This window comes from Oncorhynchus mykiss, chromosome 4 (genome assembly GCF_057628025.1).
Source record: "Oncorhynchus mykiss isolate SJ-2025 chromosome 4, ASM5762802v1, whole genome shotgun sequence".
Taxonomy (NCBI): domain Eukaryota; kingdom Metazoa; phylum Chordata; class Actinopteri; order Salmoniformes; family Salmonidae; genus Oncorhynchus; species Oncorhynchus mykiss.
In genome coordinates this window covers 17,613,846-17,632,862 of record NC_143025.1, presented here as the reverse complement: position 1 = coordinate 17,632,862, position 19,017 = coordinate 17,613,846, and the positions used below count along the sequence as shown (strand labels likewise).

Below are 19,017 nucleotides of genomic sequence, written 5' to 3'. Positions count from 1 at the left end.
GAAGAAAATTGTAGACCTACACAAGTCTGGCTCATCCTTGGGAGCAATTTACAAACGCCCGAAGGTACCACATTCATCTATACAAACAATAGTACGCAAGTATAACCACCATGGGACCACACAGCCGTCATACCGCTCAGGAAGGAGACGTATTCTGTCTCCTAGAGATGAACGTACTTTGGTGCGAAAAGTGCAAATCAAGCCCAGAACAACAGCAGAGGACCTTGTGAAGATGCTGGAGGAAACAGGTACAAAAGTATCTATGTCCACAGTAAAACGAGTCCTTTATCAACATAACCTGAAAGGCCGCTCAGCAAGGAAGAAGCCACTGCTCCAAAACCGCCATTAAAAAAAACAGACTATGGTTTGCAACCGCACATAGGGACAATGACCCCAAGCATATTTCCAAAGTTGTGGCAAAATGGCTTAACTTCACTAGGGAAGGGGCACAATTTGAAATTTTGGATGAAAAGCGTGCCCAAATTAAACTGCCTGCTACTCAGGCCAGAAGATAGGATATGCATATAATTAGTAGATTTGGATAGGAAACACACTAAAGTTCTCAAAACTGTTAAAATAATGTCTGTGAGTATAACAGAACATATATGGCAGGCAAAAACCAGAGTATAATCCAACCAGGAAGTACTATTATTTTGAAATGCTTTTTTCCATTGAAAGCCTATCCACGAGTTCACGAGCTCTATGGCTTCTTCTACATGTGGCCAGTTTTTAGGCATTGTTTCAGGCTTTTACTCTGAAAAATGAGGGAGATACAGCACTTTCAATCAGTGGCCAGTGGAAATTTCCAGACATCAGCCATGCGCCTGATCGGGAACGTTCCTTTCTTGTTTCTCTTTTTCTATTGATGAAGCTTTTGTCCGTTAACAATACATTAACAACCGGAGGATTGATCTTAAACATCGCTTGGCATGTTTCTACTAACTTTTATTGTACTTTTTAAAAACTTTTCGCCTGCGCCTTGAGCATTCGAATTACTGGACAAAACGTGCAAACAAAAAGGAGGTTTTTGGTCATAAAGAGGGACATTATCGAACAAAACAAACAAACATTTATTGTCTTACATGGAGACCTGGGAGTGCCACCAGATGAAGATCATCAAAGGTAAGTGATTAATTTGAATGCTATTTCTGAGTTTTCTTTTATTTATCTGACACAGCGGTTGCATTAAGGAGACGTTTCTTTATTTGTATGTTTAACACTTGTATCATTTATCAATGTTTATGATGAGTATTTCTATAATTTGATGTGGCTCTCTGCACTTTCACCGGATGTTTGTTTGAAACAATGCATTTCTGAACATAACGCGCCAATGTAAACTGAGATTTTTGGATATAAATATGAACTTTATCGAACAAAACATACATGTATTGGGTAACATTAAGTCCTATGAGTGCGATCTGATGAAGATCAAAGGTTAGTGATTAATTTAATCGCTATTTCTCACTTTTGTGAGCCCTCTCCTTGGCTGGAAAATGGCTGTTTGGTTTTCTGTGACTAGGTGCCGACGTAACATAATCGCATGATGTGCTTTTGCAGTAAAGCCTTTTTGAAATCAGACACTGTGGTTGGATTTACAAGAAGTGTATCTTTAAAATGGTGTATAATACTTGTATGTTTGAGGAATTTTAATTATGGGATTTCTGTTGTTTTGAATTTGGCGCACTGCAATTTCACTGGCTGTTGTCGAGGTGGGGACCTTGTACCAGAGAGGTTAAGGACAACAAAGTCAAGGTATTGGAGTGGCCATCACAAAGCCCTTACCTCAATCCTATAGAAAATGTGTGGGCAGAACTGAAAACGTTTGTGTGATCAAATCAAATCAAATCAAATTTTATTTGTCACATACACATGGTTAGCAGATGTTAATGCGAGTGTAGTGAAATGCTTGTGCTTCTAGTTCCGACAATGCAGTAATAACAAGTAATCTAACTAACAATTCCAAAACTACTGTCTTGTACACAGTGTAAGGGGATAAAGAATATGTACATAAGGATATATGAATGAGTGATGGTACAGAGCAGCATAGGCAAGATACAGTAGATGGTATCGAGTACAGTATGTACAAATGAGATGAGTATGTAAACACAGTGGCATAGTTTAAAGTGGCTAGTGATACATGTATTACATAAGGATACAGTCGATGTGAGCAAGGAGGCCTACAAACCTGACTCAGTTACACCAGCTCTGTCAGGAGGAAAGGGACAAAATTTACCCAACCTATTGTGGGAAGCTTGTGGAAGGTTACCCGAAACATTTGACTCAAGTTAAACAATTTAAAGGCAATGCTACCCAATACTATTTGAGTGTATGTAAACTTCTGACCCACTGGGAATGTGATGTTAGAAATAAAACCTGAAATAAATAATTCTCTCAACTATTATTCTGACATTTCACATTCTAAAAATAAAAGTGGTGATCCTAACTGACCTAAGACAGGTAATTTTTACTCGGATGAAATGTTTGGAATTGTGAAAAACTGAGTTTAAATGTATTTGACTAGGGTGTATGTAAACATCCAACTTTAACTGTGTGTGTATGCATGTATGTATGCATGTACAGTGGGGCAAAAAAAGTATTTAGTCAGCCACCAATTGTGCAAGTTCTCCCCCTTAAAAAGATGAGAGGCCTGTACTTTTCATCATAGGTACACTTCAACTATGACAGACAAATGAGAGAAAAAAATCCAGAAAATCACATTGTAGGATTTTTAATGAATTTATTTGCAAATTTAGGTGGAAAATAAGTATTTGGTCACCTACAAACAAGCAAGATTTCTGGCTCTCACAGACCTGTAACTTCTTCTTTAAGAGGCTCCTCTGTCCTCCACTCGTTACCTGTATTAATGGCACCTGTTTGAACTTGTTATCAGTATAAAAGACACCTGTCCACAACCTCAAACAGTCACACTCCAAAATCCACTATGGCCAAGACCAAAGAGCTGTCAAAGGACACCAAAAATAAAATTGTAGACCTGCACCAGGCTGGGAAGACTGAATCTGCAATAGGTAAGCTGCTTGGTTTGAAGAAATCAACTGTGGGAGCAATTATTAGGAAATGGAAGACATACAAGACCACTGATAATCTCCCTCGATCTGGGGCTCCACACAAGATCTCCCCCCGTGGGGTCAAAACGATCACAAGAACAAGCAAAAATCCCAGAACCACACGGGGGGACCTAGTGAATGACCTGCAGAGAGCTGGGACCAAAGTAACAATGCCTACCATCAGTAACACACTACGCCGCCAGAGACTCAAATCCTGCATTGCCAGACGTGTCCCCCTGCTTAAGCCAATACATGTCCAGGCCCCTCTGAAGTTTGCTAGAGAGCATTTGGATGATCCAGAAGAAGATTGGGAGAATGTCATATGGTCAGATGAAACCAAAATATAACTTTTTGGTAAAAACTCAACTCGTCGTGTTTGGAGGACAAAGAATGCTGAGTTGCATCCAAAGAACAACATACCTACTGTGAAGCATGGGGGTGGAAACATCATACTTTGGGGCTGTTTTTCTGCAAAGGGACGAGGACGACTGATCCGTGTAAAGGAAAGAATGAATGGGGCCATGTATCATGAGATTTTGAGTGAAAACATCCTTCCATCAGCAAGCGCATTGAAGATGAAACGTGGCTGTGTCGTTCAGCATGACAATGATCCCAAACACACCGCTCGGGCAACGAAGGAGTGGCTTCGTAAGAAGCATTTCAAGGTCCTGGAGTGGCCTAGCCAGTCTCCAGATCTCAACCCCATAGAAAATCTTTGGAGGGAGTTAAAAGTCCGTGTTGCCCAGCAACAGCCTCAAAACATCACTGCTCTAGAGGAGATCTGCATGGAGGAATGGGCCAAAATACCAGCAGTGTGTGAAAACGTTGTGAAGACTTACAGAAAACGTTTGACCTCTGTCATTGCCAACAAAGGGTATATAACAAAGTATTGAGATAAACTTTTGCTATTGACCAAATACTTATTTTCCACCATAATTTGCAAATCAATTAATTAAAAAATCCTACAATGTGATTTTCTGGATTTTTTCTTTCTCATTTTGTCTGTCATAGTTGAAGTGTACCTATGATGAAAATGACAGGCCTCTCATCTTAAGTGGGAGAACTTGCACTATTGGTGGCTGACTAAATACTGTTTTGCCCCACTGTATATTAGTACCAGTCAAAGGTTTGGAAAAACCTACTCATTAAATAGTTTCTTTATTTTTAGTAAAAAATAGTAGTAGTACAATAAAGAAAAACCCTTGAATGATTAGGTGTTCTAAAACATTTGACCGGTTGTGTACATATATACACATTTATATGTATGTATGAGAAATAAACAATTTATTACATTTTTTATTTGATATGTCTGCATATGTTCTTTCATGGTTTTGATGTCTTCACTATTATTCTACAATGTAGAAAGTAGTACAAAGAAAAACCATGGAATGAGTATACTATACATACTTTTTTTATTTTGTATATATTTTCCTTTTATTATTTTCTGCTAACCCTACCACCCCTACCCAAATTGGAGTAAACTAATGAACACCACCACTTAGGCTTCCCTTTCCAACTTACAACACACTATATACATTTTAGAGACAATCTATTTGACAAGTTATATTTCGTTATATACTTTGTTTTTAGTACTGTCCTTCCTCTACCCTTCCATACAGTTTGATTTATTTTGCCATACATTTTTTACTGTGCTGTTTCACAAAAGTTACGAACCTATATACTTTTTACAGACACAGTATTTTTTACATTTATCTTTTTAATCCAACCCTTCGGCTGCATTCAACTCCATCCGTATTGGATTTATTTTTGCCAAATATTTTTGAACTGTGCTGTGATGTTTCACAAAAGCTCTGAACCTTTCTATTCTCATTGTTTCTACAGATTGTAAGTTAAAGAAACATTTTTGCTAAAAGTATTATTATATCATTGATCGATTGACTATGACTTTTCAGATCCCCATGTATTGCTATCTGCAGCGTTAGCTCCAGGTAAATGTTGCAATTCTTCAGCCATTCCTGGACATGTGACCAAAAACAAGCTACATATGGACAGTACCAAAATAAATAATCAAATGACTGTCTCTTCACAGCAAAATCTGTAGAGCTGGGAAGGTTGTATCCCCCATATATATAACATTCTATTGGCTGTAAACTTTCTCAACTCTATTTATTTTACTGCATTGTTGGTTAAGGGTCTTTGAGGGCATGGCAGATTTACGCCCCCTTTGGAGAAATTGGGTACCCCTAGTAAACTGAAAAAAAAATTGTCAAAAATTGCTAATATATGCATATAATAATTATTATTGGATAGAAAACACTCTAAAGCTTCTAAAACCGTTGGAATTATGTCTGTAAGTATAGCAGAACTCACAGGGCATGCATTCTTCCAAACTAGTTTTTGTGGCCATGAAAGTTGGAGCAACTTTGACGTCATCGCCCCCCACCCTTCCCGACCACTTATGGATCTGGGGACACTTTCCATCTCTTCCACTAGATGTCCTCTTTCTTTGGAGCGTTCAATCGTTCAAATCGCGAGAATTGGCCCAATAGGAGTGATTGGAGTAAGTGCCGCGAGAAAAAAACCTGTGCGTTAGGGTGCGAATTGGTCACAGCCATTCCTTTGTTCCAGCACTCCTGGGAAGAGCAAACAATGCCCGGTTGAATTGAAATTTGTTTTGTGTGTTAAAAACATCATAAAGCTTGCTTCTGCACTTAGTTTGACCTGTTTAGTCGACATATAATATGTAATTTTTAAGTTTTGATGCGCAACGTTTCCGGACCAGAGGACATTTTGGGTGCATTTCAGCTGATGTTATTAGCTGTAGCTAATACAAAGACGCAAGACTTGAAACCAAACAATGTATTGGGTAAGTATGAACCCTTCCAGAACATTCTGAACGAAGACCATCGAAGGTAAGAGAATATTTATGCTTAAATCTGTGTTTCTGTTGACTCCAACATTACGGAGAAATGTAGCTTATATCTGAGCGAAGTCTCAGCATATTGAATAGTGTGCGATTTCTGTAACGTTAAAAATAAATGTACCAAAGCGGTTGCATAAAGAAGCAGTGTATCTTTCTAACTATATGTAGAACATGTATATTTAGCCAAAGTTTATGATGTCTATTTACGTTATCTTGCCGAGCTACCTAGATTTCCTGCGGGCATTTTTGAGTAATTTCTGAACATGAGCACATTGTAAATGGACATTTATGGATATATATGGCATATTATTGAAAAAAAAAAATGTACTGTGTAACATGTCCTATTACTGTCATCTGATGAAGATTTTCAAAAGGTTAGTGAGCGATTTATTTTTTAATCCTGCTTTTATAATTTTATATTTTCTGGGACAAAATGGCTGCCGCTTGTCTTGGTTTCGGTGGTGGTCTAATATAAATATGTGGTGTGTTTTCGCCGTAAAACATTTAACAAATCTGACATGCTGGGTAGATGAACAAGGTGTTTATCTTTCATTTGAGCTATTGGACTTGTTAATGTGTGGAGGTTAAATATTTCTAAGAATATTTTTGCGTTCCATGCGCCACGGTTTGAGCTGAACGGGGGGGGGAGGTGTTCCTCTAGAGGAACTCCTCGCATCAACAGGTTTTAAGGGCTTGTGAGTAAGCATTTCACGGTAATTCGGTGTATTCGGTGCATGTGACAAATACAGTTTGATTGGCTATAAAACAGTGAATCATTCATTAGAGAACGTTTTATTGGTTAGACGAGATTACAGTTTACATTTAACTGATACCTCTTTTCCGACTGCTGGCCAAGAGTTGTCAGCCTAATTAGACCGTTATTTGGCTGACAACAGGATAGGATTGATAATTAGAACGTGATTCGGCTGACAACAGGATAGGATTGATAATTAGACCGTGATTCGGCTGACAACAGGATAGGATTGATAATTAGAACGTGATTCGGCTGACAACAGGATAGGATTGATAATTAGAACGTGATTCGGCTGACAACAGGATAGGATTGATAATTAGACCGTGATTCGGCTGACAACAGGATAGGATTGATAATTAGACCGTGATTCGGCTGACAACAGGGTAGGATTGATAATTAGACCGTGATTCGGCTGACAACAGGATAGGATTGATAATTAGACCGTGATTCGGCTGACAACAGGATAAGATTGATAATTAGACCGTGATTCGGCTGACAACAGGATAGGACTGATAATTAGACCGTGATTCGGCTGACAACAGGATAGGACTGATAATTAGACCGTGATTCGGCTGACAACAGGATAGGATTGATAATTAGACCGTTATTCTGTTATTTTTCCGTTATGTTTACATTTTATTTTACCTTTATTTAACTAGGCAAGTCAGTTAAGAACAAATTCTTATTTTCAATGACGACCTAGGAACAGTGGGTTAACTGCCTGTTCAGGGGCAGAACGACAGATTTGTACCTTGTCAGTTCGGGATTTGAACTTGCAACCTTTTGGTTACTAGTCCAACTCTCTAACCACTAGGCTCCCCTGCCGCCCTATTTTATCACAATACGCTTCTCACAGTTCCCATGAGAGAAATGCCGCTCATTGTGTATCCAACCACTGTATCCCAGGTACAACAGTCTAGGACCGTAGATGGTGGCCCATTTTGCTCTACCATCCCCTGAGGCTGTATCCTCAGCTCTATGTCGCTGGTTATCAGACAAACAATGGGAGCCATTACTGCCTTAACGAGGAGCGAGAGGAGGCTCAGCTAATTATAGCACCCCCTATCTTCTATGTATCCCCCTCTCTCCATCCCTCCCTCCCTCCCTCTCTGCTGGAAGTTGGTTTGTCCTGGACACTGTCCAGCAGGACCATGGAAAATTGCCCAAATCGCACCGTAGCAAGTGAGGGGGAAGAGAGAATGTGATGGGTAATTTGAGCAAGAAAGTGAAAAAGTCTAAGGAATGAGAGGAAGGAGAGAAATAAAGGGTGAAAGAGTGAACATAAAGGGACGTGTGTGAGAGAGACGTATAGACAGAGTTCACTAATAAGGCATACTGAAGCTAGTGACACATTTTGTGAAAGTAAGAGGTAATGAGAGAGTAAGAGGTAATGAGAGAGAGAAAATAGGGTGGGCTTCTAAGTCTCTGAGCTGAGCTCACTAAAGAGAGGCAGGCAGACAGAGGAGAGGTGCTGTCCTCTGGAGCGGAACAGAGTAAAGGGTGCTGCAGCAAACTGGGCCCTCGCTGGACACTTCACTCACAGGCAGCCAGAGCCTTGGGCAAACATGGCCAATTAGCCGCACACATGCCACTGACCCCAGCTTCATTAAGCACCCTGGCTCAGTGCAGGGTGGGCAGAAGGGAGAGCTCACTGTCAACACACATGGGCCACACCAGACCCACACACACACCCCTCAGACACGAATAAACACACACCCACCAGCCTCTCTCTGTCTCTCCCATCCCCAGTGGGGTTAGACTCCCAGCAGGGGCTACCAGGGGGCATAGACTCTCTCTCCCTCCCACTGCCTGGCTGCCTTACTGACAGCAACAGGTGGTGTGGTGGTGGCCGCCAGCCACACAATTAACATACAAAGAAGCAGCCCTCTGACCCCCCCCCCCCCCCCCCCACACACACACACCTCACTAGAGACGGGGGGAAGAAGGGAAGAGGAAGACTGACTGGTGCGTGAGAAGTGAGATTTCTACTCTGTTCTTTTTTAATCCTAAATCACTCCATCCCCCGCAGAGCTGAGGTATGTGTTGTAGAGCAGATCAAAACCAGAAACACACCACCGACTATACAGCCCACCCGGGGTACAGCAAACACAATGTACTGTGTTGCTTTGGTGGTCTAGGGAGAGTTAGGATGCATAATTGTATGCAAAACAAAATGCAAAAGGTAAAAAGGAAAAGACCCATTTGAATTGCAGAATTCAAAGGGGCAGGACCATTTGAAGAGCTCTGAGACAGGTTACATTCAATGAGCCCTGATTGCACAGATGTTTGTATTGTGTGTGTGTAGTTTGTGTGTGGGAGGGGGGGGGGGGGGGTGTATGTGTTTGTATTGTGTGTGTGTGTGTGTAGTTTGTGTGTGGGGGAGGTGGTGTATGGGTTTGTATTGTGTGTGTGTGTGTGTGTGTGTGTGTGTGTGTAGTTTGTGTGTGGGGGAGGGGGTGTATGTGTTTGTATTGTGTGGGGGTGTATGTGTTTGTATTGTGTGTGGGGGGGGGGGTGTGTGTGTGTGTGTAGTTTGTGTGGGGGAGGGGGTGTGTGTGTTTGTATTGTGTGGGGGTGTATGTGTTTGTATTGTGTGTGGGGGGGTGTGTGTGTGTGTGTGTGTGTGTGTGTGTGTGTGTGTGTGTAGTTTGTGTGGGGGAGGGGGTGTATGTGTTTGTATTGTGTGGGGGTGTGTGTGTGCATGTGTTTGTATTGTGTGTGTGTGGGGGGAGGGTGTATGTGTTTGTATTGTGTGGGGGTGTGTGTGTGGGGGGTGTATGTGTTTGTAGTTTGTGTGGAGGAGGGAGTGTATGTGTTTGTATTGTGTGTGTATGTGTTTGTTGTGTAGTGTGTGTATCGACATGAGACGAGACCGCCTTATGTCAACTTGTGATGTTAACCTCGGTAGCACTCTCTGTCCACGGTGGAATGGGGGTAGCGGTTTCTCTCACCTCCTCTCAGATTACGCACTTCGATCAGTCTAAAGTAGCGTCTGTGCATCGCTCGCGACCGTAGCAATCACTGCTGTCAGAGCCCGGGCATGCTTGGGTGGAGAAGAAATACTGCTTTTATTTAAAACAAGCCATGGGTAAAAGATCAATGGCCATTTGAGCCATGGATGGAGGGAAAGTTCTCAAACATAGGTGAGGGGGGAGGAGGCTGTGCTAGTGGCTTATTGATCTGTGAGTCACAGAGCTCAGAACCATTCATTACAGGCCACTGAGGCTCTTAGATAACTCCTCTGATAGGGCTCTTACATGACTCCGCTGAGCAGTTGCAACCTACCACAGCCATTATTCTTCACTATAAACCCAGAGACAGGGGTTGAGGCTGGGGTAGTGGGGTTGAGGCTGGGGTTGAGGCTGGGGTAGTGGGGTTGCGTCTGGGGTAGTGGGGTTGCGTCTGGGAAGGGGCTGGCTGGGGTAGGTTGGGGCTGGCGTAGTGGGGTTGGGGCTGGGAAGGGGCTTGCTGGGGCTGGCGTATTGGGGTTGGTTGGCTGGGAAGGGGCTGGCGTGGAGTAGGAGTCACAGACTGTAGATTTGTAAAATACCTGCTGTTAACTTCAAAATGATTGAAATTATCCAAAGACACTGTAAAGAAGATTTTCAGGAAACAGTGTGTGTTTGTGTGTGAGTGAGCGATTTGCACATTGTTACAACACTGTATATAGCCAGAATATGACATTAGAAAAACCTTTATTCTTCTGGAGCTTTTGTAAGTGTAATGTTTACTGTTCATTTTGTATTGTTTTTTTTCCACTTAGTTCATCTATTTCATTTGCTTTGGCAATATAATCATGTCACCCATGCCAAAAAAAGCCTTTAGAGAGAGAGATCCTATTTGAAGTCTCAAATCAAATGTCTACTGTTCGCTGATGATCTGGTGCTTCTGTCACCAACCAAGGAGGGCCTACAGCACCTAGATCTTCTGCACAGATTATGTCAGACCACAAATACAAATTCCATCTAGACACCGTTGCACTTGAGCGCACAAAAAACGATACATACCTCGGCCTAAGCATCAGCGCCACAGGTAACTTCCACAAAGCTGTGAATGATCTGAGAGACAAGGCAAGAAGGGCATTCTATGCCATCAAAAGGAACATAAAATTTGACGTACCTGGCTAAAAAATACTTGAATCTTTTATAGAACACATTGCCCTCTATGGTTGTGAGGTCTGGGGTCCGCTCACCAACCAAGAATTCACAAAATGGGACAAACACCAAATTGAGACTGCATGCAGAATTCTGAAAAAATATCCTCCGTGTACAACCCGGTAATGATCAAAATCCGGAAAAGAGCCGTTAAATTCTACAACCACCTAAAAGGAAACAATTCCCAAAACTTTCATAACAAAGCCATCACCTACAGAGAGATGAACCTGGAGAAGAGTCCCCTACCTAAGCTGGTCCTGGGGCTCTGTTCACAAACACAAAATGACCCCATAGAGCCCTAGGACAGCAACAATTAGAACCAACCAAATCAGGAGAAAACAAAAAGATAAGTACTTGACACATTGGAAAGAATTAACAAAAAAACAGAGCAAACTAGAATGCTATTTGGCCCTAAACAGAGAGTACACAGTGGCAGAATACCTGACCACTGTGACTGACCCAAACTTAAGGAAAGCTTTGACTATGTTTAAAACTCAGTGAGCATAGTCTTGCAATTGAGAAAGGCCGCCATAGGCAGACCTGGCTCTTAAGAGAAGACAGGCTATGTGCACACTGCCCACAAAATGAGGTGGAAACTGAGATGCACTCCCTAACCTCCTGCCAAATGTATGACCATATTAGAGACACATATTTCCCTCAGATTACACAGATCCACAAAGAATTAGAAAACAAACCCAATTTTGATAAACTCCCATATCTACTGGGTGAAATACTACAGTGTGCCATCACAGCAGAACAATTTGTGACCTGTTGCCACAAAAGGGCAACCAGTGAAGAACAAACACCATTGTAAATACAACCCATATTTATGTTTATTGAGAGAGAGCGAAAAAAGGGCCTGGTTTGGGACAGCAGTAAGACAGCCAATCACACACAAGCAACACAGAAAATTGTGTTGGCTGTACCCTGGTCTGTGGTGTAGTTGTGTTTCTGGTTTTGATTTGCTCTACACACAGACTGACACACACAGCACTGCATAATTCAACCTCTGACAATTAAGAGACAGAGAGGGCAGATGGGAGGAAGATAGAGAGGGATATCGATAGAGAGGGAGATATATAGACAGAAAGATAGATCAATCGATCATGGGCATTAATATGTTGGTACCCCCTTTGCTGCTATAACAGCCTCCACTCGTCTGGTAAGGCTTTCCACAAGATGTTGGAACATTGCTGCTGGGATTTGCTTCCATTCAGCCACAAGAACATTAGTGAGGTCGGGCACTGATGTTGGGCGATTAGGCCTGACTTGCAGGCGGCGTTCCAATTCATCCCAAAGGTTGACGTCAGGGCTCTGTGCAGGCCAGACAAGTTCTTCCACACCGATCTCTCGCTTTGTGCACGGGGGCATTGTCATGATGAAACAGGAAAGGGCCTTCCCCAAACTGTTGCCACAAAGTTGGAAGCCCAGAATCATCTAGAATTGTATGCTGTGGCATTAAGATTTCCCTGTACTGGAACTAAGGGGCCTAAAAAAAAAACATAAAAAACAGCCACAGACCATTATTCCTCCTCCACCAAACGTTACAGTTGGCACTATGCATTTCAGGCAGGTAGCATCACTCCAGAGAATGCATTTCCACTGCTCCAGAATCCAATACAGGCAAGCTTTACACCACTCCAGGTGACGCTTGGCATTGCACATGGTGATCTTAGACTTTTATGCGGCTGCTGGGCCATGAAAACCCATTTCATGAAACTCCCAACGAACAGTTCTTGTGCTGGCGTGTTGACGTTGCTTCTAGAGGCAGTTTGGAACTCGGTAGTGACTGTTCAGCACGCAGTGGTCTCGTTTTGTGAGCTTGTGTGGCCTACCACATCCCGGCTGAGCTGTTGTTGCTCCTAAATGTTTCCACTTCACAAACAGCACGTACAGTTGAGAGGGGCAGCGCTACCAGGGCAGAAATTTGACAAACTGACTTGTTGGCACGTCCTATGATGGTGCCACGTTGAAAGCCACTGAGCTCTTCAGTAAGGCCATTCCACTGCCCAATGTTTGTCTATGGAGATTTCATGGTTGTGTGCTCGATTTTATACACCTGTCAGCAATGGGTGTGGTTGAAATAGCCAAATCCAGGTTCAAAGGGGATTGGAGGGATGCCATGTGCAACTGAGGTGTTTTCCGTTTGCTCCCGTGGTATTCTTAAAGTTTATGTGAATTTTGCAGCAGAACCGTATTTATTTTCAAATATTAGTTTGGTGATCCCTTTCTGTAAAAACCAAGACTACTTTGCTTCTGAATGTCAGCATGTCGACGAAACATAAGGCCAAAAGCATGACTTTTAGAAAACAAGACCAACTCTCATCACCGCCCTCTCCTGAGTCTGAGGGCCCGGGGACTCACACTTTACCCGGGGATGCGGCTTGGCCTGGCGGCGCTGAAATGAACATTCAAGGCCATCAAACTACTACGCTCTGAGATAGTTGAAATGAAAACGGAGGTGGTTGCTACGATTGCTACAATTGAGGTTTCTGATACTTTAAAAGCAGATCTAACCATCCTGCGGAACGAGACGGTGCCAGCAATCACATCACTCAAAACAACAACAGCGTCACACACTACAACAATTGCAGCACTGGAGACCTCCGCTACCAATGTCTCCGACTTAACTACATCCCTGGGGGCTGACGTGAAACGACTAGCTGCGGATTTGAAAAAGGTGAAGGAGAGCTGTGTGAGTTTAGAGGGATTCTCTGTATCGGTCCCAGAGTCAGCGGAAATGCCTCGCGCCACGGATTTAGTTTCTGGGCTGCTGAAGGATGTTCTTGCCTTAGATGAAAAGCCCCTGATTGATCGTGCCCACCGGTCGCTGCGCCCAAAGCCCCGGGACGGGAAAAAGCCCTGTGACATAATTCTTCAAGTGCACATTTTCCATGAGAAGATGGAGATTCTCCGACGAGCCCGCAATACCACTCTGAGCTTTCAAGGACAGAGCTTCTCCATCTACCAGGACTACGCCCCCACTGTTTCCAGGCAGCGCGCAGCTTTCGGACAGGCCAAAAGACTACTTCGGGACCATCCAGGTGTGAAGTATGGACTGCGATTCCCGGCCTGTTTATGGCTCTCTCATGATGGTAAAGACTACACATTTGAGTCTCCGGATGAGGCTATGGCTCACATTCAACGTCACATCAAGAAGTCTTGACCTTGCTCACAGTTCAGCAACTGTTGCTTGCGAACGGATAGTAAGTAACCCACCTGTGGTACAATTATGTTTAGTTATAACATGCTAGTCTAGTATAGTTGGGGAGTTGGCGACCCATTCAGGCTTATTTGATGTGATCTAATGTTTTGATCATCTAGTGTGCTTGCCTTACAAGCATTCAGTCATTTTAATTTCATTGTATTAAGCTTTTACTTAACTCCTGTGTTTCTAGGCTGTCTCGTTCACCTATTCAGTTTGTTTACATAGTGTCTCAGTGACTCAAAATATTTTTGGTTATTTGTTTACTGCATCCGTTTGCATTGACCCAGTTAGCAGTAAATGTTTCCTGAGGCTACACGTTTTTGGGGGTCTCCACTTCAATTTTAAAAGTTTTGAGCGTCATTTATGCCCAGCAAACGTTCAACGTTGCGCACACATAGTTTTTTGGTCTTGGTTGTAAGCGGTCTCAGCGTAAACTAGACAACTATTATAATTATTATTTTCTATTTTTTTATTGTCTTACTACGATCTCCTTACTTCAAATTACGTTTTTGGTTGAAAGCCTTTAAACACTTTTATTTATTTTCTCTCTCAATGCCTCTTATAAGACTGGGAATATAAATTATATACAAGTGGTGCTTTTGTAATTTCGTTTGTACAAGGGATTCACTTTTATTTTTTTATACAAAAATATTGTAAAAAATCTCTTTTGCTATTTGATCCACTAACAAAACGCGACTTTAAAGAGCGGGACTGTGTGTTTAGGTTTAAGATCGCACTCTCACAGACAAACTGTGCTAAGAGAACATGTTCTATTTAGGCTTGTACAGTGCCTTGCGAAAGTATTCGGCCCCCTTGAACTTTGCGACCTTTTGCCACATTTCAGGCTTCAAACATAAAGATATAAAACTGTATTTTTTTGTGAAGAATCAAAAACAAGTGGGACACAATCATGAAGTGGAACGACATTTATTGGATATTTCAAACTTTTTTAACAAATCAAAAACTGAAAAATTGGGCGTGCAAAATTATTCAGCCCCTTTACTTTCAGTGCAGCAAACTCTCTCCAGAAGTTCAGTGAGGATCTCTGAATTATCCAATGTTGACCTAAATGACTAATGATGATAAATACAATCCACCTGTGTGTAATCAAGTCTCCGTATAAATGCACCTGCACTGTGATAGTCTCAGAGGTCCGTTAAAAGCGCAGAGAGCATCATGAAGAACAAGGAACACACCAGGCAGGTCCGAGATACTGTTGTGAAGAAGTTTAAAGCCGGATTTGGATACAAAAAGATTTCCCAAGCTTTAAACATCCCAAGGAGCACTGTGCAAGCGATAATATTGAAATGGAAGGAGTATCAGACCACTGCAAATCTACCAAGACCTGGCCGTCCCTCTAAACTTTCAGCTCATACAAGGAGAAGACTGATCAGAGATGCAGCCAAGAGGCCAATGATCACTCTGGATGAACTGCAGAGATCTACAGCTGAGGTGGGAGACTCTGTCCATAGGACAACAATCAGTCGTATATTGCACAAATCTGGCCTTTATGGAAGAGTGGCAAGAAGAAAGACATTTCTTAAAGATATCCATAAAAAGTGTTGTTTAAAGTTTGCCACAAGCCACCTGGGAGACACACCAAACATGTGGAAGAAGGTGCTCTGGTCAGATGAAACCAAAATTGAACTTTTTGGCAACAATGCAAAACGTTATGTTTGGCGTAAAAGCAACACAGCTCATCACCCTGAACACATCATCCCCACTGTCAAACATGGTGGTGGCAGCATCATGGTTTGGGCCTGCTTTTCTTCAGCAGGGACAGGGAAGATGGTTAAAATTGATGGGAAGATGGATGGAGCCAAATACAGGACCAATCTGGAAGAAAACCTGATGGAGTCTGCAAAAGACCTGAGACTGGGACGGAGATTTGTCTTCCAACAAGACAATGATCCAAAACATAAAGCAAAATCTACAATGGAATGGTTCAAAAATAAACATATCCAGGTGTTAGAATGGCCAAGTCAAAGTCCAGACCTGAATCCAATCGAGAATCTGTGGAAAGAACTGAAAACTGCTGTTCACAAATGCTCTCCATCCAACCTCACTGAGCTCGAGCTGTTTTGCAAGGAGGAATGGGAAAAAATGTCAGTCTCTCGATGTGCAAAACTGATAGAGACATACCCCAAGCGACTTACAGCTGTAATCGCAGCAAAACGTGGCGCTACAAAGTATTAACTAAGGGGGCTGAATAATTTTGCACGCCCAATTTTTCAGTTTTTGATTTGTTAAAAAAGTTTGAAATATCCAATAAATGTCGTTCCACTTCATGATTGTGTCCCACTTGTTTTTGATTCTTCACAAAAAAATACAGTTTTATATCTTTATGTTTGAAGCCTGAAATGTGGCAAAAGGTCGCAAAGTTCAACAGGTCCGAATACTTTCGCAAGGCACTGTACCTTGTTTGGGGAGGTACTGTCTGGGATGGGGGGAGGGGGTGGGGGTAGGTTGAATTGTTCAGTTATAATGTTGTCATTCTGTCTTAGTTTTTTTTTGTACTTTTTCCAAACATCTACCACCGTACATTATTACTCTTAGACAAGTTATTCTGGGGTTTTTGGGGGCTCATTGCTTTTCCATTCTATGCTCTAATGACAGGGTTGTATAACGGGAATGCCCAGAGGGTACGGAATAATGCGATCGAGTACATTTTGTGGAACATCAAAGGGGTTAATAACCCAGTGAAGCGTAAGAGGGTGTTGACACACTTAAAGGGTTTGAAAGCAAATGTTGCATTTCTACAAGAGACTCACTTGAGGACTTTTGAGCATTTTAGGATGCGTAAGGACTGGGTCAGTTAAGTGTTCTACTCTAACTTTCATAGTAAATCAAGAGGTGCTGCCATTTTGGTTGATAAAGCTACTCCCTTTGTAGCTTCTGAGGTTATTGCTGATCCTAAGGGACAATATGTCATAGTAACCGGTAAACGGTTTTCTACCCCTCTTGTTTTGGCTAGTGTTTATGCTCCCAATTGGGATGACACAAGTTTCATTTATTCCCTTTTGTCTGCTATACCCAATTTAGATTCTCATTTGTTGATTTTAGGGTTGGATTTCAACTGTAAAATGTCCCCAGTTCTTGACAAGTCCTCACGAACAACTACAGGCCCATCTAAATGTGCCCTACTTATTCAATCCTTTCTTCAGAAATATGCTATGTTTGAGGCCTGGCGTTTCCTACATCCTACAGATAGACAGTATTTATTTTATTCTCATGTTCATCAAACATACTCCCGGATTTGATTACTTCTTTTTGGACAAAAAACTTCTGCCTAACCTTCGGCAGTGTACTTACGAGAGTATTGTTATTTCTGACCATTCACCATTAGTGCTTGACCTACAGTTTCCCCAGTGACCCCCTATGTGTTATCAATGGCGATGGCGTCTTAACCCCATTTTACTCACATATAAGGAGTCTGTCAATTAAATTTATTCTGAAATCACCTTATTCCTAGAAACTAATTCAACACCAGGTATGTCCTGCTCTACCATATGGGAGTCTCTCAAAGCCTACCTACGTGGCCAAATTATTTCTTATACAGCCAACCAAAACAGAGTTCGCTCTCAGCGACTTCGGGACCTGAGCGAGTCCATTGCCACATTGGATGAGAAGCATGCTACGGATCCTTCCTCTGATCTGCATAAAGAGCGCCAACTACTACAATCTGAATTTGATGAGCTTTCTACCAGGCAAGCTGAACAGTTACTCTTGTAAGCTCAATACAGAGTGTATGAACAAGGCGACAAGGCCAGTAAACTCCTTGCACATCAGATCCGTAAATCTGAGGCCTCATGTTTAATCCCACAAATAAGGACCCCTGGTGCCACCACAGTTATACATAAAGAGATCAATGATCAATTCAAACAATTTTACTCTGCGCTATACACCTCTGAATCCCCTCAAGACCCTTTGCTGATTGATTCCTTCTTTCATGGCTTGAATATGCTTATTGATACGGACTCCCATGACTGTCTAGAAGAAGAATTTACACCTGAGGAGATTGCAACAGCAGTGTCCGCAATGAAAAGGGGTAAATCACCAGGTCCAGACGGTTTTCCAACTGAATTTTATAGGACGTATTCTGGTCTGCTTTGCCCATTCTTGTCTCCACTATTTGCAGAGTGCCTTAAGCTACCGCCTAGTCTTTATCAGGCTTCAATTTCACTACTATTAAAGCAAAACAAAGACCCCCTGGAATGTGGATCCTATCGCCCAATCTCGCTTTTAAACTGTGATTACAAAATCCTAGCCAAGCTTTTAGCCATCCGTATGGAAGGCTCGCTGCACCAAGTAATACACTCTGACCAGACTGGCTTTGTGAGAAATAGGCATTTGTTTTTCAATATTAGGCGCCTTATGAATATACTGTACTTCCCGGAGGTGGTGGTCTCACTTGATGCGGAAAAAGCGTTTGACCGCGTTCAGTGGGATTATCTAACAGCTGCCCTTTATAGATTTGGCTTTGGCCCCAAATTCATTGCGTGGATAAAGATTAAGATTTATTTTTCCCCCATGGCTTCGGTACGGACTAACAACTTGTCCTCTGACTATTTTCCCTTGCACTGCGGATCCAGACAGGGTTGTCCACTCTCTCCCTTGTTGTTTGCTTTGGCAATCGAGCCTCTCGCCATTGCACTATGCTCTAATGATGCCATTCAAGGAATAATCAGGATGGGCTTAAAGCAGAAAGTCTCGCTATATGCTGACAACCTCCTTTTGTTTACCTCTAACCCTGATACCTCATTGCCACGTGCCTTATCTGTTCTTAAAACTTTTGGATCAATCTCAGGGTACAAGCTGAATCTAGGCAAGAGTGAGCTTTTCCCTGTAAACAAGGCTGCTATAAAGTGCTCTTTTACAAGTTCTCAGTTTAGGATTGTCCGGGATCAATTCACCTACTTGGGAGTTAAAGTGACAAGGAAATATTCAAATTT

The 19,017-nt window shown here is 42.3% G+C and overlaps 1 protein-coding gene across 2 annotated transcripts in view; it reads right to left on the bottom strand.

Annotated features, from left to right (window-relative positions):
• The window catches only part of LOC110522748 (plexin-B2), a 245,207-nt gene that overhangs the window by 164,198 nt on the left and 61,992 nt on the right, over positions 1-19,017 (bottom strand). The window lies entirely within an intron of this gene.